Raw genomic sequence first — 26,754 nt, 5'->3', positions numbered from 1 at the left:
CTACCTGCCTATTGATCTCTTGCTGAGCGCCCCGCACCTTCACTCCTTCAGCCCCTACCCCAGTCCTCCACGGGCTTGCCCGTTTGTTGTGGAGGGTAGTAAAGGCGGCCGATCATCACTTCGGGTTTGGGAGGGTGGAGTTAGGGGTTAGCGCTCCAGCTATTTAAGGGATATGCCATTCCCTACGCGCAGCGGACGCACGCAGCGGGCGCGCCGCTGGCGCGCCAAAGGCAAGCCCGTCTGCGCCCGTCCGCGCCTGTTCCCCGACCAGCGCCAGCCATGCTGCTTGTTGTCCCCCTGCCTCTAGGTTATGTTGGTCCAGTTCCCAACTATTGGCTCTTAAAAAAGGGGACTGCACTTGCTCCTCACGTTGCATTCTCTCCCAGCTTTTAATCAACCATTTTAGTTGTGACAATTGCTCGTTCACATGGAGTCCACCCAGTGAACGGCCCATCGCGTGTGTAAGGGAAGTCACGCCTTCTAGCCCCCCTGATTCTATCAAGGTCTGCCTGCTTAATTGCAGATCTCTCCCTTGCCACGTGGGAGATATTTGGCTCTCCGTTTCCACTCATTCCTGCGACCTAATGTATTTGACTGAGAAGTGGATCAAAGAATCCTCCAACCCTGACCTTAATCTTGCAATTCCCCCAGACTACCGCTTTGTTGGGATCAGTCGTACGGGCACGAAGGCGGGAGGAGGGATCGCTGTAACCCTACGCTCTCACTGGAAGATTACATTTAGAAAGCTTGTTAACATCGGCTCTATTGAAGCTATGTATTTTACCATCGCGGATGCAACCCACTTAATCTTAGCGGGTGTTCTTTTACACAACCCCCCTGGCGCTTCCCCTTCTTTTCTTACTGCTCTCCTTGCTACGATCGCTGACCTTTCCCTGGAGCATCCTCATTTTACTATCCTTGGAGACTTTAACCTGCATGTGGACGATGCCACATGCTCGACCTCTCCTGGATACCATAGAGGGCCTGAATTTTTTCCGTGACAAAATTGTTGATATCTCTGCCTCTTTCAGTCAGGCCCTTGCAGTCCCTCCCCCGGATCTTAAAGTCCCTCAGGAGGAGGCGTTTGTGTAATTTAAAGCTATCTCTATGGAAACAGCCCTGATGAAAATGCGGCTGTGTAAATCTGGGTCCCCGTTGGATCTGGTTCCTGCCCAGGTGCTTAGCACTATCGCCCCCCTCATCTGTGCCCCATTAATTTCAATCTGGAACTCGTCTTTACTTTCAGGTCAGTTCCCCACATCATGGAAGCAGGCCATGTTGATTCCTATTTTGAAAAAGCTGACGCCGATCCATCGGTGTTCAGAAACTATCGTCCAATTTCGCTTCACCCCAAATCAGCGAAGGTACTAGAGAAAGTTGTGCAAGAACAACTGTCCGGCTATCTGGAGTCCAGGCAATTGTTCCAGGTAACTGAGACTATTCGGCCTGGATAAGAGCCTTTCTGAGTGGTAGAACTCAGCAGGTCTTCCTCCGGCCTTTTGTTTCCGAGGAAAAACCACTCAGCTGCGGCGTACCTCAGGGCTCTGCACTGAGCCCTCTCTTCTTTCATGTCTATCTTTCACCTCTGGCCGAAGTAGTTGAATCTTGGGGGGGTCAGAGTGATCTCCTATGCTGATGACACTCAGCTTGTGTTTTCATTTAGAGATCACTCTGAAGGTGGCTTTGCCAACTTCAGACGCTGCCTGACCAACATCTCATCTTGGATGACCCTCCACACCCTCAAGCTTAATACGGATAAAACCGAGGTGCTGTTCTTCAATCAAAGTGCCCCACTCCCTTCTCTACTGTGGTGGCCTTCTGAGCTTAACCCTCCCCGGTACCAGTAAAATCAGCGCGAAATTTGGGTTTCCAATTTGACAATGAATTGTCATGTAAGACTCAAATTAATAAGGTCACCTCTGCATGTTTTGGCAAACTTATGTATGATTATTAAAATTCTCCCTTTTCTGCCTCTGGACTCGCTTAGGACCATCCATGCCCTTATTACTTCTCACCTGGATTACTCCAATAGCCTTTATGTGGGAGCCCCAGCCTATCTGATTAAACGCCTGCAGATGGGGCTGATATGCAATATCCTATATCGCCATTCAATAACTCCCCATCTGATTAAACTTCCCTGGTTGCCTGTGACCTATCGCGTCCTGTTTATATCCCTGGTCCTGGCTTTCAGGGCTCTAATTGGCCAATGACCGGGTTCTCTCAGATGTAGGCTAAAGCCTTTTCAGTCTACCCAAGCTCTCCGATCCAATCATCTCCATCTTCTTCACCCTCCCCGCTTCAGCCATTCCAGAACAGGGGGCAGAGCTTTTGCTGTTATGACTGCACAAACTGTAGAACAGCCTACCACTGTGTCTGCGGCTGACCGAATCTGAATCTCTGTATCGGCGCACCTTAAAAACCTGGCTGTTCTCCAACCTCTAGCCGTGTTAAACATAGTCCGTAGCGCCGGGACACCCCCGTAAGCTTCAAAATAAAATAATAAGTAAAATAAATATTCGTGGCATTCCCCAGTTTGGCTCTGAAGTACTTTTTCCTTGTATTGAGGATGTTCCTGTTATAGGAGTTTCTTGCCTGGTGGAACAGTTTTAGATGCGCAGCAGAGGGGTGCTGCCTCAAAGTTCTTTCAGATTGCAGTAGGGATCTCCTCTCCATGTTGAGGGACCCAGAGAACCAGGGGGTTCTGTCTTCGATTTGTATTCTTTTTAGTTTTAGTGGGGCAAGGTCATCCAGAATGTTCTATATAGTCGCTGAGTAATGATCATTGAGGTCACTTGCCGTATTTATATGCGGAGTGAGGGAGGTCAGATTTGCAGCGAGCCTCCAGTTTCATGTGGTCAAGGTTCTTGGTGTCTCTGATACAGCGTTTCATAATCCGCGGTCGCGGTGCCTTTGTTTTGTGGATCCTAGGTAAAAGGAAGGCAATGGCATGGTGGTCATACCAGTCACATGGGTCAATGGAGATGAGCTGAACTGACGATTCCTTGGCGATGATCCAGTCCAAAGTGGCCCCTTTTGAGTGAGTTGGTAGAGCGCAAACTTGAGTCAGGGCTTGATCGGTTAGGAAATCTTTGATGGCGTTGAAGTGGGGATCCTTTGGGTCGTTCCAGTGCAGGTTGAAATCGCCAAATTAAACAAAAACTACTCCAAAATGTCTTGTTATCCCACATCTTGACCCTGTGGAATCCTTTTGAGAGACTGGTGGCACCTTGTGTTGAAAGGAGCATATAGTATAACTTTCAACCAGAACACACAAATACTTTTCCTTTCAGTGTGATTTACTAATGAAACTGAGGAATCGCTCTTAAAGTAACAGAAAAATCTTTTTGCATTAGGCAAACTGGAAGCATATCAGGTTTCTCGCACAACCAAAAATAACTATTGTCCTTTTGAAGAGTCTTTCCTCTTGTTGTACAGTATGCTCCCTTTATTTGGCTTTGGGGCCAACGGGGGTTCTCTCCATTCACACCACCCAAAGTTTTTGTTTTTTTTGTACATGCAATACACTGTTTAATTTCTTTGATTCCCTTCTTTTATATTAAACAGCAGGAGTTGCAGTCTCTGAGGAAGATGCATGCATCTCTGAAATCTCTCCACTACATGACTGTTAATCTCAATAAGGTAAGCCTGCAGCGTTTAGAAATGTGGCTCGGAATATTTGTTTTTATACTCAAAACAATGCATGTCTTTTGGAAAAATGTAAGCGGCGTTTCCCAATTGGGGTTCGTTCCCTTTAGTACTGTCTGTGTCCCCTTGCGCGAGGGACACAGGCAGTGCTAAAGGGGACGCACCCCAATTGGGGAACGCTGCTTCTATTTTAGTCTGTTCACACTCCAGTATGAGAGAGTTAGACCATTTATTCACACTACAAATTGAGTACGATTCAACACAAGATTGGAATATAGGAAGTGCGCGATCCTCTACATATGTGTTTTTGGGAAAAATGTGCCATCAGTGGGCCAAATTATACAGAATGATTGACTTATGTTGCAGGAAAGCAAATTATGCAAATTCTTTGACAATCTCTTGCTGTTTTAGCACACTGATACAGAAAAGTGATGCCATTACTAAAATAAGAGAAAATAAAGGAAAGAAGACAGCTTTCATTGGAGGCTATTACTCATTCAGCAAAAATTACATGGAAGCATAGGAACACCATTTTATTCACTGTCCCTTTTGCTTTACGTAATGAAATTCCTGTAAATAAATACAGGAACTGCTCGTCACTTGCTTGCATATTCAGCCACAAACCCTGTGACACCGACGGCCAGACACCACACATTGACTGTCCGCAGATTCTCATAACAACCAGTTTAGAACATTCTAATCACAACGCCTATTACATAGTCAACATTATGTTACTTACAGGCTCTAATGACGTTGTCTTTACTAAACATACCCCCCTTCCAGTGAATGAGGGAGATGAACTGACCAAGTACTAATTATTCATACTAGCAAAGCAATTTATCTTCATAATAAAATTCCGCATACAGCCGTTTTCAATGTTAATTGACAGGAGATTTCCTTGATGGTGGATTCTGGATCATTGTTTACTATAATACAGCCAAAAATAGTATGATGTAACCTGGCCCGAGGAATTGCTCAGCTGATGTGATTTTAAAAGGATATCAAGGTGCAGACATAGCATTTGTTCTTCCGACGACTACGTTTTTAAGGCCCAGAAATAGTTGGAAAGGTCTACGTGGCATATTCTGGACCACCTTTATTAGGTTGGTCTTACCAATATGACTTGCACATTATTGTGAATCCAAAGGCTGCTGGCAAGGTGATGGTGGTGGATGATTAAGAGTAACTAAATGTGGTTTTTAAGGATTTTGAAGATAGACTTGGGCTAGCCCAGGGTTACTCCCACAAGATTGTGATTTTAAAATAAAGGGGAGGTTTATAAACAGCAGACACTGCGCAAGGAAGGTTCTTTTGGCAATTGTACCTGAGGTCAAGGTAATTTTGGATCATCTGATTGAGGATGAAATAGTTGAAGCTACTAAGTAGATCTCACCGGTGGTGAGGAAGCATATCTGCCCATATTGAAAGTTATTGGAGGTCTCATTTCGGATTGCCCAGTCTGGTTTAACCTTACACAAAGAGAAATGTACGTTTTGGGTACAAGAAGTCGATTATTTGGGGTATCTCATATCTGGGTAGGGAGCTAAGCCCAAAATGATATTAGTGAGTGCCATTGTTAATGCTGAGATACCTAAAGAGAGGGACAAGTTATGATCATTCATGGGCCTTGTGGAATATTATTTAAAGTTTGTGAAAGACTTTGCCAACAAATCGGAAGCCTTTAGAATTTTGTTGCGGAAGTGGTGCAAGTTTATTGGGGGGGTGGGGGGCGCAAAAGACCGCTTTTCTTGAGTTGAACATTATTGCAAATGCCGGTGTGTTAGTTCCGTTTTGGATTGGTATAAAAACGATATTGACAGTAGATGCTAGTGCGGTGGCGGTTGGGGTTGAGATTTCTCAAATGCATCGTAGATGTCAGAAGACAGTTGCATTTGGTTCTCATTCATTGATTGATTCGGAGAGAAATTATTCAGTTATTGAGCGAGAGGCATTGGCTGCGACCTGGGCCACTAATTACTTCCGTACATTTATTTGGGGAGGTAAAGTGATTTTGCCAACCGCTCACAAACAATTACTTAAAGCACTGGGTCCTTCTGGGATGAAAAATAGTTCTGGGCGTTTGCGGCATTTGGCTGTGAAATGCCTAGAGTTAGAACTGCATGGTTTAATATGTTCTGTGTGGAAAAACAAGGTGGCATATTGCTTTTCATGTTTACCAGAAAGAGCAGCGGATTCTGGTGATTTGGAACTAAGGAAATGGTATTTGGTGTGTTGGATGTTGTAGAAGGTTTGGAAGGTAGTGTTCTAAGAAGTAAGTGGATCAAAGCAATTGATGAGGACATTACTATGAAGGTGGTGGTTACTTTGATCAAAGGCAAAGCGAGATGTGAAAGCATGCTTCAGAATGGGGTGAGACCTTTCTTGAAAGTGATAGATGAGGTGTCCTTTTGTGGTGATAGGGTGGTGATGAGGGGAGAGAGCTTTGTACCGCTGGTTGGCATAAGATCCAAACTAATCCGTCATCATCCTAAATCCTTTATTCAGATGCATGGAGCATCCATAAAAGTCCATAATCATAATAGATGATATCGTAAAGGATTAAAAAATGACTAGTAAAATTCAAGTAAAATTTACAGAAAAAAGTGTAGCAGGGTCTGGGTGGGCATGCCATCACAAGGGCAAGCATTGGCCGCTTGAAGGTGACCCAGCAGATAACATGGGGAATCCACAGCAGTTCTAGCTCTATAACCAAACAAAAGCAATCTCTCCCACTTAACCATGTGTAATACATTATCCTCTTAAGTCCTGGGTTGGCCTCAAACACAAATAGGCTAAAACTAAGGATTTCTCACCTTCACTAGGTAACCTGAGAGTTTGAGTGTGAGTTAATAGCTGATTTCTATATCTTTTTATCCACCCTACAGCAAGAACTAGGGTCTTCAAATAACTGTGGCTTACCAAGGCTGTAATGAATTTCCTTGATGTAGGGAAGCCAAAGGATGCTGAGAACCTTGCCACTTGCTAAGCATTCTTTGATAATAAGTTGATTCAGTGCTGCTTCCTAATTCTGCCATATGGAAATCCACAGAAAAATAGGCCTAGTTTTAAACTATTCTTCTATATAAAGAAGTCTGAGCTCCTCATGACCTATATTGAGGGGAGGTTGGAGGGATGGACAAAATCTTTCTGCAGAAACTGTTCTCTTCCTACAGAATAGCGGCGCTGTTTGCATTGCCCTGAATTTCAGCTCCATATGTTGTGATCGGGACATATGTTTAGTTTTATAAATTTGCTGGTAACAATGGGATGTTAAATAGAGACCCGACTGCCTGAGAAAATTTCAGCCTTTGAGATGATACATTAGGTGCCCAAGAGCCCGAGGAATCAAACATGATTCCCAGGTAGGGGAAGCTGTGGGTTCTTTCCAGATGTTTGTCTCCTACTATCAGCCATATTACATGATTTCGCTAAATTAGGGCAGAGTTCTGGGTCTGCTATCAACTTAGTAAAAGCAGTTACTAATAAGTGCATTGCTCTAAGCATGTGGGCCAAGAAAACCATGTCTGCATTAAAATTAGGGTTGCAATTAGTTCTCCATCAATCGTAGGAATATCTAAAAGGGCATCACTTCGACATGGGTTTAATTTGTTAATTTATAATATAAATAACAGGAGTGCTAACACAGCCCTGCAGTACGCCTCGGGTACATTTTAAATTCTCTGGTTGATTCTCTATTTGTGTAAAAAAGAGAGAGGAACCCCTTGGAATAGTCAAGGGAAATAGGGTATTAGACCTAAAGAAATGAGACCATTCCCTTGGAACATATACTAGATCTAGCTACAATCAGGCTATGGAGCATTCGTTACTATAATCACAGAAGCATACAGTGTATTTCAAAAGGTACAAAAACATTTATTAAAATGACAAAAAACAAACCAATTCACATTTATACATTTTACATTTCTTAAAAACAAATAAAATTAATTCGTAAACTAATAAAACAATTAGACAGATTCTTGTGACCTGCACAATATAACAGACAGACTAAAGTTGCAAAACATGAAAATTGTGAAATACAGGGTGTACATTCGATACTCCAATTCGATCTCTCCCTGGTCTTGTAGACTAACACTTGTATATCAACGAGGGAGGAGGAGATATGAATTGTACTGAGTTTGGGCGTCGACGCGTTTCGGTGGTTCTGTCGTATTAATCTTCCACCTTTTTCAAGACTACAAATTCGGTGTCTGTCTTGGTTCAGAGTCTTTACAGATATCCTGTATTTGCAAACAACGTGGTGTAATTAATATAAACCACGACGATGAACAGATGAAGTACTTTTCAAAACTGTCCGTGTTGTTCCATCTTTAGAGTTAGTTGGTATCGTTAATTATGCAGAAAAGTGTTTTAACTTAGGTTAAAAAGCATGAAGTTGCTGGTCCTTATTGCCGCAGTCAAAAATGGGAATTCTGGATATGAATTTCCAATCGTCTGGGCGGAAGCCTCGAGAGGAGAAGAATTCTCTCCTTTACATGCGGATCAATCAGCTGCTTCGGGGTTTCAGGTATGAAACTCAGTACAATTCATATCTCCTCCTCCCTCGTTGATATACAAGTGTTAGTCTACAAGACCAGGGAGAGATCGAATTGGAGTATCGAATGTACACCCTGTATTTCACAATTTTCATGTTTTGCAACTTTAGTCTGTCTGTTATATTGTGCAGGTCACAAGAATCTGTCTAATTGTTTTATTAGTTTACGAATTAATTTTATTTGTTTTTAAGAAATGTAAAATGTATAAATGTGAATTGGTTTGTTTTTTGTCATTTTAATAAATGTTTTTGTACCTTTTGATTCTCTATTTGCCCAACGCTAATTTTGGCAAGCCTATTCACATGGAGAGCCACTTCATAGCCACTTCATAAAACCCATATGTAAAAAAGTCTACAGCTTAGACCGATTCACACAGTCAAAGATTGGGGACAAATCCAGGAATGCGAGGTATAGTGGGCAGTGTTTAGCAATGGTGTACTTACTGATGATGAAATTAAGGTTTAGGCATTGCTCATTCCCTAAAGCCGTATTGGCATCTAGGTAAAATCGAGTTCTCAGTAGTCCATGTACGGATCCTATTATAAGTGACCCACCCTGAGATTTTAACAGAAGTGTAAACGAGCAAAAATGGATAGTAACAACTGGGATACGAGTGATTGCTGTTATTACATATTGAAACGATAGTTGAAATACGCCATGAACTAGGTATAGTAAAATAATCCATGCTACTAAAAACATTCATCAATAAGGGCGCCCATAGGTTGAGCCTACGTTTTACCAGGTCTGTCGGAACTCTATCCGTACTGGTGCCTTGCCAGATGTAGTCTGCCAGATAGACTCCTTGATCTCGCCCAAGGTAAACGGAACACTCAATTTGGTATTACCAGGAAAAGCTAACTTGTGATTGGTGAACATCAAAGTATAAATCCTGGAAAAAGGGACCTCCCAGGTAGCACTAGAAATATGACTGCTAATAAGAGCCATATGGCACTTTAACATGCGTACAAAAGTTACAGTTGCCCAGAAAGTCTTTGGTATTCGCTGCGTAGACTAGCTTTTGCCAATGCTGGGCTGCAATTTCAATCCCTCTTTTGTCAATACTGTTCAAAATGTTCAATGCAAAACAGCTATTTCAGCTAGGTCTCTAGGGTTATCATTAAGAACTACATACAAGTGCCTATTCACATTAGAGCGGTCATCATTAAACCATCTAGGTGTCACTTGATTTTTCCAAATGGGTTCAGAAAGAGCGCTTCTAATATGTTCACAAAAGACAAAATACGAGCGTATTACACAATCATTCCCGCCTTCTATCTCCAGGCATCTCAGAAACTAGTCGCTTTTGCATCTGATTAATGAATCGAGACCATGATTAGGGTTTTGGAGTCTCCAAACTAACCTGAGCACACACATCTGAAGAGGGCGATGGACTGCTAATACCGGTTGTTATATTTTCTTCCTTTGATAATGGCAGTAAAAGTCACTAGTAGTGAGTTATGGTCACTGTAATTTGATTTTAATATTCCATCCCTTTCTTGCAGGGCTGGACTGGCCGTACCGTGCGTCGGGCGTTTCCCTGGGAAGCTGGAAGGGTGGAGGCTGGTTTTGTAGCAGCGGGGGCGGGGGGTGCTTTTGTTACTGGGGCCTGGTTTTGCAGTGGTACTGTAATATCGGTCCCCTGTAACAAAAGCAGCAAGCAAGCGTTTCCAGCCTCCCGGGGCCAGGCAAGGTATGGTTCGTAATACATGCCAGGGCAGCTTTGGGTTCCTAGTCTGGCCCTGCTTTCTAGGGATATTAATCAAGCCTTTAGAAATAAAAAGGTAATCGATCTCTGAAGCACAACCCCTGCCTCTAAAAGTAGATTCAGTATTTGCACTTGTCCCTACTAAATCTATAACATTACTCAAGTAAGTTCTGTTATCCCAAGCTAGGTTGCTAACCGAGCACAAAGTCAGGGCTCAGTGTAGTTTGACCTTGTACTAGATGGTCAGACAAAGTCCCAGATAGATGAACCAATAACAAAAACAGGTGCAGTGTTTTGCTAAAATCACATTGTGGCACAAAAATAAACGTAATCTTAATCACAATAGGGAGGAGAAATTTGTGTCCAATCAGTTCCCCAAATCAGATATCCAAAATCAAATGCAAGATAGGACACTTGTAACTACGTTACACTTGGTTTTATTAGGTAACCCTCATAGACGTTATGTTAAGTTGTATGCGGTTTATTTCGTTTTTCCGCCCCACATAAACGTCGTGGCATTTATCATTGGGTTAACTAATGTGCTTTATGCCAGCCTCAAGCCTGAGGCAACCTCTGGTGTAGCGTGGCAGTGCCCAGAGATGTGCACAGATACCCCCACGATGAGGATTTAGATAAAAAACAAGCCTGCATCCAAAATGAACTCTTTTAATAAAATGAGGGTGCGGTTTGTTATTAAAAAGATGATGGGTATGTTCTAAGATCAAGTTACTGGATCTTTACTGGATCTTTACATATCACTTTACTCCAGACTCTGGAGTAAAGTGATATGTAAAGATCCAGTAACTTGAGGCTGGCATAAAGCACATTAGTTAACCCAATGATAAATGCCACAACGTTTATGTGGGGCGGAAAAACGAAATAAACCGCATACAACTTAACATAACGTCTATGAGGGTTACCTAATAAAACCAAGTGTAACGTAGTTACAAGTGTCCTATCTTGCATTTGATTTTGGACAAAAATAAATGTGCCGAGTGTAACGTGTGCAAAGCGGTCTACAGCTTGCAGTTAGGCTAAAATAAAGGAGCACTAGTGGGCCCTAAAGGAAACTCGCAACAAGTGCACTCTCCATACTCTTAACTTGTGCTAACCAGAAGAATAGAGAATCGAGCGCTCTCCCTCAGCAACTGCCCAGAGCCTCGTATGGCTGAAACTAATTTACCCAAATCCGAAGCTCTCAATGAACATACATTTAGTTTGGTAATGATTAAAGTTATACACCCTAACCAAGTGAAATCCAGCTGAAATGTGAACCCTGTTCTTTCAGTTCAACAATCTGCCATTCAAATTGATGAACAAACCACTTGTTATGTACCTCGTGCTATTATCTGTGTTATAGTTGCAAGAAAGTAAGCTGTAGTATTGTCAAATTAATAGTGATGCCAACTTGTTTCATTGAATGCTCATACTGCTCTGCTAGGTAGGTCTTTGAGATGCTTTCAAATCAGTCTTTAGTCAGTTGACGATGTTACGGTTGGCATTTAAATAAGGCTGATAGTGTTTATCCATCATCTAGCAAAACACAAAACTAGGGTTGGTTTGGTGCGAGGTTCACACTGCAGTTGGTTTGCTCTTGCATATGTACCGCTTCTAAACTACGTATCTATTGCTTTCTGCTCGACTGTTGGTGCAGAATTTGTTGTGCATTATAATGTTAATTGTAACTAGCAGCTAAGGTCTAGAGCTATTAAATTCTATTGTGGGTTCTTCAGCCTGGGACCAAAAACAGCAGCGGAGTAAGTAGAGGTGGGCAAGTTCAATGAAACAATTAAAGTCACAACCAAATTATTATATGTTTTTTAGATCACGTCATAGTAGTTTATTTCTGGTGAAAGTAAATACTGCAGCATTATTATTTTGTCTTTTTACTGATCATCATTTTGCTTATATTTCACAGATGATCAATTCTGTTGTTCAGAACAGCAATAATTTAGAAGGTTAGTAACCTAATTTTCTGTTGTATATTTTAGGTGCCTTATTTTCCATTGTTGCATATGTAAGTTACGTTTTGCACTTATTTAGTATATTTCTTGTGACAATACTTTTTGCACGTATACACTGGTCTGCAATAGAAGAAGCAGTTTCTGGTTTGTGTGAGATCAGTCTATTTTGTTCTGGTGCCCTGTCACATGAACAACGTGGATACCACTCTAAAATGGCTGCACTGGCCAGGTCTAAAATCTATAAGCCACTCTGCCCATTAGTCCATTTGAACGGTTTACCTGTTGTCTTCGGCACCACAGTTTTGTTAAAAGTTCGGTTGGTAAACTTGACCATGCTAAGTGACATTCATGAACAGCTGTTTTTTCACATCATCCAATACCGTCAACTGTAGGTTTTTTCTAATGAGCTTGTAAAAAGTAATTAAATGTTTTAGTTTAAGCGGAATATAATTGCCCATTAAAGAGCATCGCCATACTAAACACATAAACCCTGATGTATCATAAGTACAATTATGATCTTGGTTCATCAACGAGTTCTGCACATTGTGTGGAATTTATAGAGCTTGATCACCAGTGCAGATGTTTTCCACACGCAACATTGCACATTGGTGCCTTGCATTAAAGACTTGAGTGATGTTTGTTCACATGAGAGGTTGAACAGTTGTGCACCCCTGCCCAAGCTTTATTTGCCATTGTGGTCATCTTGAGTTGATGGTAAAGTGGAGTTTCCGGTCCGTGCTGATTGCAGAGAATGGGAGCAGTGTGCTCTAGGATCAGAGACTTAAGTAGGTGTGCATCTACATTCTAGTCTAACTGAAATGTAAGGTATGAAGTTAGAGTATATCCACACTTACCTCATAAATTGGTCACCAGTTGCTGGCTATGCTATTGTTATTCGTATAGAGGGTGTGAGGCATTTATGCATGTATAGTGGCCAGGTGCCCACAGGCATACTTGCTCAGGGATCTTTGAGTGAGCCATTGTTGCACCAGACAGGGTTTTCTAAGTGTGCATTTTGCAGGGCCATGAGATGTTGGAGTCTTGTCCCAAATTATGTTAGGGCTGTAATTAGTGCACGTAGGACATAATGTTACGTGTGCAGTTGGTTGTGCATAACATCCATTTCTTTTTAAAATATCATTTTTATTGCCATTTATAGTAATTATAACGGTACAATCTATGCATTTCCAACAGCAGGGTCATATTTCCCCGGTCGGGAACAGTCAGCTCAAATTATGAAATCATCAATAAACATTCAATCGGCATCTTCCAGAATTCAAAGCGTATCAGCTAACAGTTCTTCAGTCTGTAACAACCTTTGTCTGTCAACTATGATGGTATAGTCCCACCTTAGCAAAGTACTCTGTGGGGAGTCGCTATATCACTTACTCTTCTAAGCCCTTCATGTGTCACATTTGTCTCAATATAAAGCCAAGAACGTAAAAGAATAAAAATACTCCCATACAACAAAAACGTAAGGCATCTAGAAAACAAACTCGACTTAAGCTCAACTGGAGCAACTAGGGGTCCACTGTTCATAAAGTATTTCTCTGTAAGTCTTTTCCCATCTGTAGGGGGGGGGGGCACCATTAGCAAGCTGGATAACTCCGGCGGGGGGGGAGGGCTAGTAAAGGATCCAGGAGGGTGGCGGGGATCATAGGGGGAGGGAGGAGAACTAGAGATGCCATCCAGGGCACCCCCATTCCACAGCAAGCCCATTCCCATCCCACCACCTGCCTTCACCATAATTTAATTACCCAGCGATGCCTAGACCTGCACTATGTTATCGCTTGCCTCTTGTGTTATGTCCATATCGAAGTTGTTCGTCTGCGAATTCGAGTCCGCTCCTTTACACACTTCCCACGCCTCCAGTATGTCTGCCCACGGTTCTGCCAACGGTTTACGCCTTTTTGTCACCCTGTTCTCTCAAAGCAGCGCCCTCTCCTCTAGCCCAACAGGTGACCTAGTGTTCCCAACTCACTATTGATGGGCACCTTGCTGTTATCCACCTTAGTGCTATTCTCCGTTTTGCCAGTAAGCAGGCCAGATCTACAAATCTATGGCCCACCCGCTTGGATTTGGGCCTAAGGAAGAGTCCCATTAAGCATGCTTCCGGGCAACACCTCAGTTTTCGAGCCAAAACCCTATTCACCATCTCCACCATCGTGGTCTAGAACCGTTGGAGCTCCGGACAGGACCACACCATATGGTCAAAGTTGGCCTCCACTGTTCGACACCTGGCACAAGTGAGGTCATCTCTCCTATACACAACATTCAATTTGTGCAGTGTGAGGTAAGTCCTGTGCAGAATATTGAATTGCACCAGTTTAAAGGCTGCAATTCTGGACACCTTCTTAGGGTAGCCCAGGACCTTTCCCCATTCCTTCTCATTCAATTGTCTACCTAATGTGCCTGCCCACCGCTCTCGTATTTGGAATAAAGGTATCCACGACATCCCAGCTATTGCCAGATACAACCATTTCACCAGATGTCCCGCAGATCCCAGCGTCATCTTAGATAATGCCACCCTGGCCATAACAGGCAGTTTAAGTGAGCGCCAAAAGGCTACATTCGACTGCAGGGCGCTCAAGGGTCCTCCCAAGTCCCCTCTCCAGCAGATCTAGTTGCCAATGGTAAACCCGTATTCCCAGATACTTAAAAGAAATCGGTGCCCACTGGAGGTCCATCGGGAGGTCAAATGGCCTATTGAGGTCCGGTCTCAGTAGGAATATGCATTTTTTTTGGTGTTGACGCGTAGACCCGACATCTCTGAAAACTCTTCCAGGATACGCAGCACAGCCTGCACCCCCTGGGATCCGCTGCGCATATACACCACGATATCATCTGCATATAGTGAAACAATATGCACAGTCCCCTCAAGCACTACTCCGGTGTTCCTGCCCTCCCTGCCCTCCTGCCTAAGTCATTTTATCAATGGCTCCATTACCAGAGCAAAAAGCTGTGACGACAAAGGGCACCCGTGATGTGTCCCTCTATGGCTAGGGTACTGGGCTGACACCACACCCCCGTATGCACTCTGGCCCTCGAACTCGTGTACAAAAGGCGGACCCATTTCAGCCATTCATCTCCCAACCCCATCCGCCTCATTACCGCCAGAAGAAAGTCACACCAAGGCCTTTTCCAGGTCCACAGCCATCACTACGGTTTCGGGGAACATCCCTAGGTCTTGATGGTATAACACTTGATACAACCGCCTCAGATTATTAGATGTCGAGTGTGACGGAATAAACCCATTTTGGTCGGTGTGGATCAGTCTCTGCATCAGGGGCAGAAGCTGGGTTGCCAGTACCTTGCTAAGTATTTTAAAGTCAAGGTTCAACATTGACAACAGCCTAAAATCCACGGTGTCCATGACCTCTTTCTAGGTTTTGGGCTACGGAACCACCAGTGCCTCCCTGACCGATAATGGAAGCTGTTCCTTTCCGAACGCTGCAGCATACATTTGCTCCAGCTTCGGGGCCAATAGATCTATGAAGGCACTATAAAATTCGTCCGGAAGACCGTCTGGTCTCTGCGTCTTCCCCCACACCATTTATTTAATGGCAGATCAAATTTCTTCCAAGGCCACTTTCGTCGTCAAAGGTCTCCCGAGTGGCGCGATCTAATGTCTACAAACCCAGACCCTCCAGGTATGCCACTGTTCTATCTCTCTGAACTTCCCCAGGGTTTCCGTAAAGCTGCTCATAATACTCCCTAAATATGTTGTTGATGCCCTTTAAGAAGTGGATCATTTGCTCAGTAGAGATTCTGATATTGGGAATCTGGCCCCTCTGCCCTCCTGCCTAATCAACAATGCCAATAGTCTCCCTGCTCTGCCACCCTCCACATGCTGCCGTTCTTGGTAAGCTCGAACGTCTAGTGTCCTCAACCTATCTCATGCGGAATTATAAGCACTTTTCACTGCTGCCAGTTGTTTCTGAGTGTCAGTCCCTCCCCCAGTCTCCCTGTCCAGTAGCAATATCTTGGGTTCCAGGGACTCGAGTTCGCCATTAATTTCCTTCCTGGCTCCCACCGTCTAACCCATGCTTTGCCCTTGACCACCACTTTAAAGGCGTTCCATTCCACAAGAGTGGAGCTAGCTGTCCCCTGGTTTGTCTCAAAGTAAGCTGTTATAGCTCAGGAGAGCGTTTGTCTGAAGCCATTGTCCTCCAGGAGATTGGGGTCCAGTCTCCACAGCGCTATGGGAGCCCTTTCAGGGGGGGGGGGGGGCAAATTGCAGCAGCAGTGAGCTATGATCTGAAATGGATCTCCCCAAATATTCCGCCTTGGTCAGCAGTGGGGCAAACCTGTCTGAGCAGAGAAACCTATCCAATCTAGGGTGCAAATCGTAGAGTGCGGAGTAGTAGGAGTATTCCCTCTTCTGCGTGTTGTGTACATGCCAAATATCTAACAGTTCCCACCCCGCAATCCAACTTTGCAGGCCCTTAGCTGTCATGGCCGCTGCTGTGCCCCTCAACAGTGGGGTGGGGGCGGGGAGGATCTGTCTAAGCCCAAATCATAAATACAGTTAAAATTTCCCACTAGGATCAGATAACTCTCTGCCATACCTGCAACTGGTTTGAAAAGACATGCAAGGAAGGCAACTTGATCCTGATTTGTTAGGTTATGTTATTGCGTATTTGTAAAGCGTGCAGCTACTCATTAGAGTGTCCCGGCGCTAGCGGAAACAGGACATTTATGAAAAGTAAAGGACCAGCTCACAGGAGGAAAGAAGTTACTGATGGAATAACCAGGTTTTGAGTTGTTTCCTTAAAAGCCAGATGTCAGACAGTTGCCTGATTGCGGTTGGAAGCTTGTTCCACATGTGAGCTACCTGAACTTGAAAGGAGCGACCTCCTCTGCGGGTGCGTGCGAATTTAGGCACTCATCAGATATTGATTGGATGATCTTAAAGCGCTACCAGGTGTGTAAAGGCTCACTCTTCTCCTGATATAATGCGCACCGGTGCCATGCAAAGCTTTAAAGGCCAATGTCGGGGCCTTAAACTGAATTCTGCGTCAGATGGGAAGCCAGTGTAGGTTCTTGAGATGGGGAGAGATGCGGGCTCTGGGGCCCAGCATGAGAGTGGCTCTAGCAGCAGCGTTCTGCACAACTTTGAGTTTGCTTAATAGACATTACGGGATGCCCAAATAGAGGATATTAGTGTAGTCCAACCTTGAGGTAATGAGAGCTTGGACCACCGTTCTTCTATGTGAGAGTGACCGACGCGGTAGAAATCTCCGGAGCTTTTTCAAAGTTCCATAGCCGGTTCCTGCAACTATTTGGTGCATAGACTCTTCGCAATGTCACCTCCCTGCCCTTCAAAATTCCCTTTACCAGCACATACATCCTGTCAGGATCAATTATTTTACGGGACGCCTGAAACAGGACCCCAGACCTGACCCGGACAAGTGCTTCCCTTGCATAAGCTGAAAACTTTGCATACAGTTGCCCCCGCCACCTACGCTGCCGCTGCACAACCTCCACCTCTGTAAGGTGGGTCTCCTGTAGCATCGCGATGTGGGTGCCTCTGTGCTCTATATAATTAAGGATGCTATACCGCTTTGCTGGAGAACCCCCCACCCCCCCTTCCAGCAGCGGACCCCATTCTGTAATACAATAAAACCAACTGTAGAACTCCCCATCCCTTGAGCGGATTGACAAAGGTTAGCTGCCCAAACTTATATGAAACAGTGTGAAACGCGCGCCGCTTGGGAAGTTGATTGTGATTTTTTTTTTTAAAAGGAACGTTTGCTAAGCTTTTAATCGCCTATTTGCACATTCTGTTATTGTCTTTTAAAATGCTCATTTGCACTTACTGCCATTCCTAACCTCGCCTCCCCGGTCTGTCACGGCTTTTGGGTGCGGCTTGTACGGAGGGACGTGACTCCTCCCCCCAACTACCCCACGTCCTGCCGGAGGGCTGCATATACACATGGAGGCTCGGATGCACGCAGCGGGCGCGCCAGAGGCAAACCCGTCTGGGTCCAGGGGCCAGAACCCCTGCCCCTCACGCCATCCAGCTGAGACCGTATGGCTCTGAAGAGTTGTGCTTCCTAGCAGGCTCAATTGCTACAACTTGCAAACATTCCTTCCTGCCCTCAAGTGAGGAGCATTTATGTTTGTCCTGCCGTTATCATCCAATGACAAATCCACTGCCTGCCCTTATTAAATCACAGAGTCTTAAGTTGCTTGCGTTAAACCGCAGATCACTGCCCAAACACACAACGGAAATTTCTATCCTCCTTGAGGAGGAATCGCCGGAGGTCTTGTTTCTTACCGAAACATGGCTTATGCCCAGCTCCGACCCGACCTTATTCAGGCCCTGCCTAGCTCTTATTCCATCGTGAGGCTAGACCGGCCTTCAGGGAAGGGGGGAGGGATAGCCATTCTATACAAGCACGGCCTAACATGCCGTTTGATGGGCAGCCCAGTCCCAGACTGTGAGAACATTGTCTTTTCTATTGAATTCTCCCCAGTCCAAACCTTTTCAGGCATCCTGATATACTGAGCCCCGGGTCCTTTAGGGGAATTTTGCAATGCTTTACCAGACCTGGCTGCAAACCTGGCTAGTTCATTGGCCAATTTTACTATATTGGGCGATTTCAATCTCCATTTTGATGACCCTCTGCAGACTTCGGCTAATGAACTTACAAAGGCTTTAGCAGCCTTTCTCTTCACTCAGAAAGTCAGTGAACCCACTCATATAAAGGGTCACTTACTTGATCCTATCTTTTCGAATTTAGAGGATCTATCTGGAGGTAAATCCATCCCTGTCCCGTGGTCGGACCATTTTATTATCTCCCTGATTTGGTCACCACCCCTGTTGGCCCTTTGTAGATTTCCCACCTACTCGAAAAGTCGTCCATGGTCCAAACTCTCAATCGAACAATGGACCTCAGTACTGGAAGAGACCAAACCCGAGCCCTCCACAAATGTAGAACAGCTAACAATAATTTTAATCATTGGATCCAGAAATTCTTAGATGCTCTCGTCCCAGTAAAAAAAAACATTAGAAATAAAAAAGGGAGCCACCCATAAACCCTGGTATTCTGCTACACTACGGGTCCTGAAACAAAAGTGTGAAAAAGCTCGAGAGCCTGGAGAATGAGCTTCTCCCCGGATGAGAAAAAATTATACAGAGAAAGTATTCACCAATACAAAGCTGGAATTAAAGCTGCTCAGGCAGACTACTATGGAAATAAAATTCTGACATCTAACTCCGCCCGTGAGATTTTTAGTATAGTCAAAACTCTCTCTAAAGTTCCTCCTCCTCCTGCAGCCCCTGATACCTCAGGATCGCAATGCAATAAGCTGGCAGAGTTTTTTTTTAATAAAATTGAAATTATCTACTCTTCCTTTCCCCCCGTTAAGAGTGACTTTACAACCCCTATTATCCCTCTTGATAACCAAGCCACCTTGGACAGTATCCCGGCATTGGAGACGCCGGTCTTAGAAAGCCTCCTATCTAAAGTGAAGAGTGGTTCACCCAACGATCCTGCTCCTTTGGGGAAACTCAAATTGGTAGCCGGCGTGTTCGCCCTGGTTATTCTAGACCTTATTAACTCTTCACTCTCTTCAGGGGTTGTGCCCCCGTTATGGAAGGAAGCCATGGTTAAGGCAAAATTACTGACAAATATTTTAATTTAATACTATCAGTGCACTTGGAGACTCAGAATCTGCTCCATCGGACTCAAACCGGCTTCCGCCCATTACAGGGAATGGAGACGGCCCTTCTCTCTGTGGTGGAAGAGTCAAGAAGGATAGTCGGCACCGGTGGCACCGCGGTGGTCCTCCTATTGGACCTCAGCGCGGCCTTTGATACCGTAAACCATCAGATTCTGATTCATAGGCTCCTAAAATCAGGCATCACTGGTATTGCCCTGGCCTGGCTAAAATCTTTTCTGAACAGCAGATCCTTCCAAGTTTTTGACAAGGAAGTCACGTCCAAACGGACACCCCTTCGTTGTGGAGTGTCACAGGGATCTTCTTTAAGTCCCACTTTGTTTAATGTTTATACCGGCACGCTTGCGGAGGCAGTTTTACCCTTTGGAGTCCACATAGTCACCTATGCGGATGATACGCAATTGGTGATTGGGCTCAATAAAGCGGAAAGCTCTCCTTCCTGTCTTCGTCCTTGCATGGAAGAAATTGCAAGATGGATGAGCAACTCCTTTCTAAAATTGAATGGGGAAAAGAGTGAAATCATGTTTTTGGGTAACCACTCCCCCCTTGATTTGACTGAAATCTGGCCTAGATACATGGGCTCCTGCCCCACTCCCAAAACCCCGTTAAAGAGTCTGAGCGTGTGGCTGGACCATGAACTTACATTGAAATCTCAGGCCCGGAAGACATCTGTTTTATGCTACTGGATCCTTAAAATGATCCGAAAAATCCTCCCCCTCCTCCCCTTCCAGGCCAGAAAAATTATGGTCCAAGCGCTGGTGTTATCCAGATTGGATTATGCTAATGCCCTTTACTTGGGTTCCCCTGCTGCCTCTATCTCCAAATTACAGACAACCCAAAATTGGGCAGCAAGACTTCTTCTGGGCATTCCCAACCATCATTCGGCTAAACCCGCCCTTAAGTCACTCGATTAGCTGCCAGTGCAGGAGAGAGTTAAGTTCAAAGCCCTGTGCATTGCTCATAAGTTTGTTTTAAAATCGGACCCTCTATTCTTCAGGGCATTATCCAGCCTTATGAGCCAAGAGATCCCTTCGCTCCAAAACCCAGAACTTGGCCATTATTCCTAGAATAAGGAAGGCAAGAAGCGGAGGTCGATCTTTCTCATTTAACGCTGCCAGACTCTGGAACTCCCTTCCTCTTTTCCTGCGCATTGAATCCAACCACTTTTCCTTTCATAGATCCCTGAAAACATTCCTCTTTCCAAATTGAGCAACATCCCCCTGTTTTTCACTGTAAGCGCTGGGATGCCTCCGGGTAGCCATGCGCTATATAAATGCCTCTTACAATTACAAAACATCACTTCTCTCAGAATTCCGCCATCAGCTCCAGTGACTGGATTGTCTGGCGTGGAGGGGGTGGATACAAAGTTCAGGTGGAGCAGAGGTGCAGCGTACTGGCCCCTCTATGGGATGATATCCTCAGTCTGCAATGGCCAAACTCTAGTCGTATCTATAAACGAAGGCACCCCCATTGCCAGGTCCAAAGGCTGTCCATCTTCTGAGATGTGAATGCTCAGGGGGACCTAATGTATAAGCCAGTGCAGGAAGTGTCCCAGATTCCTACCGCAGCTAGGCGATCTCATCTGCAGATCGCGGCATAAGCTTCGGTAGCGGGGGCTCAGACTCCAGAGAATTCCCGGATTCAGCTGATGCATCCTCCGATGATTCTGACGTCCCTGGTGTTTAACTCTGGTGCATGGGTGAGAGCATTTGTGCCACTGCTTGAAGCGCAGCCTCTCGATCTCGGTGAGTTTGTGAGGCTGTGAGCCTACTCGCTTGAGCTATTGCACAACTGCGCTTAGGTCTCCGTCTGCGTTGTTGTAGCCCTAGCTCAGTGTGCTGTGGTTTCTAAGGTGGCGGGGCACCCTGCTTATATGCTTCCATCCAACTACAAACCTCCTCCGGGTTATATCAGAAATGCGAGGTGCCATCAACAATGATCTTCGTCTTAGCTGGGAATATTAGGGAGTACTGTATTCCTGCACTTAAGCAGTGACGTCCGGGAATATTGACACCATGCTATTCTCAATAACATATGGGCCATGGGTGCTGGAGGGCTGAAGGAGCACATCTGTGTCCCTAAAGTGTAGAAGCCTTGCAATCACCGGTTGTGGGTGGCCCGGAACTCTGTGTGCTCTATCCAGAGCAAAGAACTGAGGCAGGAGCTCCGGGGCCACAACAGAACGTAACCAGCTCTCTAGAAATTGCACCATATTGGCCCCTTCCACCCATTCTGGTAGCTCTATTAGTCTGTTATTGTTACTACGATTGCGGCCTTCTGCCCACCGTTCAAGGATCAGATCATCGATCTTGGTTGCATGTAATCTGTGTTCCGGCTGCAAGTAATTAATTGCCGATTCAGTTTCCCGGGCCACGAAGACCGCCCCAATGTCTTGTTGCAAGGCATTTTTTGTGTCCGCGATGGCCGCCAGCACCCTATCCAGATTCAAATGGAGTGAATCATCGCCTCCAGAGGTGTCCCCACGGCCTCTCTCCATCTTGTCCTCTGGCGACCCGCCCCCCCCTCACGGGTGGCAAATCAACCAGAGTGACGTCAGTAGGGCCGCTCCCAGGTAGTGACGAGGTGTCCGCGTCTATCTACTTCGCTCCTGGGTTACCTCAGCGTACTCTACTCTCCACCCCCAAAGCAATGCGCACATGTGAGGGGGAGATTGCTGCTGTGTTTTGTTACCAGACTACGCTGAGAGATGGCCCACCAGCTTTGGGGGCTCGGTCAAGACTCCACAGTAACAACCCCGGGTCTGTACGGGCTCCAGAACTCAAGGCCACCGTTTGTTCCCAGGTGACCCCAGAAAAGGGTGGGTGCTGTCCCTCCAGCCCAGCAAGTATGGATTGTGAGGGTTATGTGACTGCCAACACTCTATCGCACCTCTTCCTCAAATCCAGAGAGGCCCAGGCACAGTACTGCGTAGCTCACCCTCCACAAAATAAACCCAACCACAATGGTTCTTCAGTCCGGACGCGCAAACACGTCTGCTCTCCCCAGCCACTGCGGCTATTCTGCGGTTCTGCTTTTCTGTCCCACTGCGTGGCCTCCCCCTGGCGTGCACCGCACGGTGTTATGATTCAGCAGGCCCAGTGCGGTCTCCCCATGCAAGTGGGGTCCAGGGCTCCAAATTCACCCCGCCGCTGTCGGGCCTTTTTCAGCATACAGTCCCCTAACTTCACATGTGCTCCACAGTCTACCTCTCAATGCCACTGCAACAGGCACACAGACCCTCGCCGCCGCATCCGACAAAGCGCTGCAGGTAATTGTAGGCATGGAGCAGGCCAACCCTCTCCGGCTGGGCAGCAGGCCGTGACCTTCTACCACAATCGACCGAAGTTCATGACTACCGGCAGGCCGCACCTCAAAGACACTCTGGTTCAGTCACAGTCCCAGGCAGGAGTTGGCATGAGGTACAGCGCAGGAGGCAGGACACTACTTCCAGTCCGCCTGCTCCTCCCGTTGTCCTCCTCCTCGACTGATGTCTCACTCACTGGGACTTTCTTATTGACTCTGTGCCCCCGGCCCGCCCCTTCCCCGACTCCGTCTGAGTGGCACCGGCGGAGTATCCGCTCCAGCTCCGCTGATACTCCGGGTGTCAATCGTCTCCCCCGGAGAGCACAGGGCTAATCAATCATGCGCATCAGGCAGGGAGACCATGAGAAAGGGCCAGCTAAGGTGTGTCGCAGTTCAGCGGGTCCAGCGCATTCCTGATCGTGGTAGCGTTCTCCCCGGTGACAGACTTCGGACCGGCTTCTTCGTGAGAAGTGGATACCTCTAAGCTCCTTCCCCCTGGTGTAGACTGCCGGGGGGGGGCTGTTTTAGTGCTGTGGTGGTAGTAGATGATGCCTTAGTTGCAGAATTTTTAGCAGGCCAGGACGGAGCTCCAAGCTCACACTGATGGGCAGGGTCTTACTGTTCCGCATACAGGGGTGGATGGAGGAGCAGGGAATTATGAGCCCTTACCAGGCTGGCTTCAGATCAAACATGTCCAACGTGGACCAGATATTTAGATTACAGCTACTCTTCTGGAAAACGGTGAACGGTGGCAGCATCTATCTCATATTTGTTGAGCTGAAGTCCGCCTTCGATCTCGTGCCGAGAAAGAAGTTGTGGGAGGTGCTTGACGAGCTTGGGTGTCCATCATACCTTCTTAATGTGCTGGTGAGGCTACACGTAGACAATTATGCACAGGTTAAATGTGGCAAATTTGGTGAACTTTCCTCGTGCTTCCCTGTTAGGAAGGGGGTTAGACAGGGCTGTGTGCTAGCCCCCACATTATTTTGCCTTTACATCAACGGGCTCATTGCCTTCCTAACTAATATAAAGGATACTGATGCACCTAAACGGGCCACTGGAAAAAATACCTGCGTTGATGTTCGCAGACGATACCTTGTTATTGTCTAAGTCACCTCTAGGTATACAACGCATCCTGGATGGATTTGCCCAGTTTTGCAATATGAGAGGTCTAGAGATAAATTTATCCAAGACCAAATTCATGGTCTTTAACCCTCCAAAGAGTACGCATTCAAACCCCTCTCTAAATGGCATTCTCCATGATAAAGTAAGGACATTTGATTATTTGGGAATAACATTGTCCAAGCAATTCGGGTGGGGCCCCCAGTTGACTAAAGCACGGCTTAGGCTCACCCTGACATCAGGGGGGATATTGAAAATGCTCAGAACATCCACTTTTAAGCCAGCTGCCCCTGTGGTGGAGATATACAAGGCACAAGCAAGAGGGGCCACCTTGTACGGTGCTGAGCTTTGGGGGCACAGTTCTACTATAGAATTTATGAAGCTAGAAAACAATTTCATGAGACCGCTCATAGGTCTACCATGCAGCACCCCACTGGTTCCCCTCCGCATGGACTTGGGTATGAGGCCAATTGATCAAGAGATCGCCCTCAGGCCCTTGTCATTTTGGAGGAGGTTATGGGTAACGTCTGAGCTGAGTGCGTTTAAAGAAGAGCTGAAAGAGCTCCTCCCCAGACTCAATCCCAGTATAACCCTGTGGTTGGCCCATATTAGAAGCCTTTCGAATAGGCTTGGGAGACCGGAACTCTGGTTATCTCCTGAGCAATTCTGTCCCACGATATCCAGGGTGGATCTCGTGAAACAGTTTAGGCAATCCAATCTGCTATTATTACAGGAGAGCACTAAAGAGGGCAGGTTGACTAGGGAGTTTTTACAAGTAAAGGAGATGTACATGAAGGAACCCTTTTTGGATGCAATCCAACCACCTATGGCGAGGAAACTGTATGCGCAATTTAGATGGGGGAACTTACCCTTGGCAGACTACACTAGTTCATGGGCTCTGGAGAATTCTAGTATGTGCCCTAGTTGTAAATTAATGGCTGAAATTGATCTGCATGTCCCATTTTTTTGCCCAGCATATGAGCTACCACGTAAACGCTGGGTAATCCAACTATGCAAAAATTTAGGGTTTACCTGCTGTGCCGAAGCATTTAGAGTTTTAAAATACGATACCAATCCTCTAATTGTATTCACTGTATCACGGTTCCTAAATTCCATGTGGCACACCAGGAGAAGTCTTTTAAAGTATGCATAGGGGAGGATTAATTAGACACCCCATTTGTTTCTTATTTTTAAAGTGCATTTTAATGACTGTCCGGTTCATTTTGTTTTTAGAAAACTGTATTTTGTAGTAAGTGTTTTGTAACCATGTATATATTATGAAAATGTAATTGCTGTATAAATTGTGTATATATGGGGGAAATGTTTATCATTCACTTTTATGGCCTGATCGGCCGAAATAAAGTTTTTACAAACAAACAAATAACATTGCAAAGCTCTAGAAAGAGCCTGACATAAAAACTATGGTGCTGATGCCAGAGTAGCCTAGGGATTGGCAATAAAAATGCACAACAAAAGTATTGCTGAGCCATTCATCTTCCATTTCACTCTTGTATCTGAAGCCAGCAACTTCATCGTGAGTAGTCTGTAACTCAACCAAGAACCTATATGAACCTGTGTTGGGCAGCACTACTCTATTGCCTATTGACGAGCTATGTTTTTCTCTTTCTAACTCCAACAAAGTCTAAGATATCTGTTGTCACTTTAACATTCCTGCTGACTCATCTTGTTTTGAATCTAGTCCTAGTGAAAAGATTATTTTCACTAATTATCTTCCTCTTGTGGATAAGGTTTCAAGTTTTCATTTGTCCAGAATCACCCTGTATCCCCATGCCCTTCAGTTCCCTACCTTGGTGGTTGAGCCTGAAGAATACCTGAAAGTGGTTCCCATTGAAACTAGAGCCTCATCAGGTGACTTCCATGCAAAGGGGACTTGTCCAGATGCAAATTCAGAACTTTTGATCATAGCCTCAGCTCTATCAGTTAGTCCGCTGGTGCCTGAAGCCCTGATATATGAACTTTATTCTCTTGCAGGGGTGCATGATTATCTCAAAGCTTGTTGTCCTTATACCAGATTGTTTTGTTCCAAGATGTGGAGAACATTTTGTATGTGGTGCATCTCATACAATTGTGATCCTTTGCAGTTTTGAAAACCTTCTATTTATCCAAATTGTGTTTGCAATATGGCTCTACTAGAGTGGACATGCCTGCTGTTACAATCTACAGGACTGGCAAAGCTTCTTTCTTTTAGGTAACATTTCAGGAATACTGCTTGAATATCCAGCTGTTATGTTTGTTGCACTTGTAGTCACTTGGTATGAAGGTTGAAATACATTTTTGTGTTCCATATCATCATCTTTTAAGTTCACTCATAGCCGTCTTGATAATCCATATCTTTGAAAATACTTTAATAACATAACTGCAAAGATGTTGTACAGCGGTTTCCTGAACCTACCTCTTTTGTGAACAACACAGTTAAAATTCAAATATGTAGGTGGTGGAGAGTAGATGACATTTCCATTGGTGTTCTTTTTTTAAGATACCAATTATCTACGACTTCTTTAATGGTCTAAAAGAAAGTATACTCACCAGTTAGTAAAAATGCTTCTATCTAGGAGCTCGGTGTTCTTTACAAATTAATAGGTTCACCATTTGAATCTGTACCTAAATGGGAGATGAAATACTTGAGTCTGGAGATGTCCTTCTCTGTTGCAATTTTCTCTGCTACAAGGGTTAATGTGTTCGAGGCTCTTCAAATAGATGAGCCTTTTACAGTTTTTTTCTTCTTGATAAGGTAGTCGGTAAAACTAATTTTACT

General features: G+C 45.2%; 1 long non-coding RNA gene across 2 annotated transcripts in view; it reads left to right on the top strand.

Annotated features, from left to right (window-relative positions):
- LOC144761621 (uncharacterized) overlaps positions 1-26,754 on the top strand; it is an 87,763-nt gene that overhangs the window by 37,186 nt on the left and 23,823 nt on the right. Inside the window, exons 2-3 of one of the 2 annotated variants that reach the window (XR_013595816.1) lie at positions 3,568-3,639; positions 11,822-11,861. This is a non-coding gene — a long non-coding RNA (uncharacterized LOC144761621). Of the gene's footprint in view, positions 1-3,564; positions 3,640-11,821; positions 11,862-26,754 lie in introns of both variants that reach the window. The other variant, XR_013595815.1, reaches the window with a different exon arrangement.

Source organism: Lissotriton helveticus, chromosome 6, assembly GCF_964261635.1.
Source record: "Lissotriton helveticus chromosome 6, aLisHel1.1, whole genome shotgun sequence".
Lineage (NCBI taxonomy): Eukaryota > Metazoa > Chordata > Amphibia > Caudata > Salamandridae > Lissotriton > Lissotriton helveticus.
Note: the sequence above shows the minus strand (reverse complement) of the source record. Positions and strands in the feature narration are given on the sequence as shown.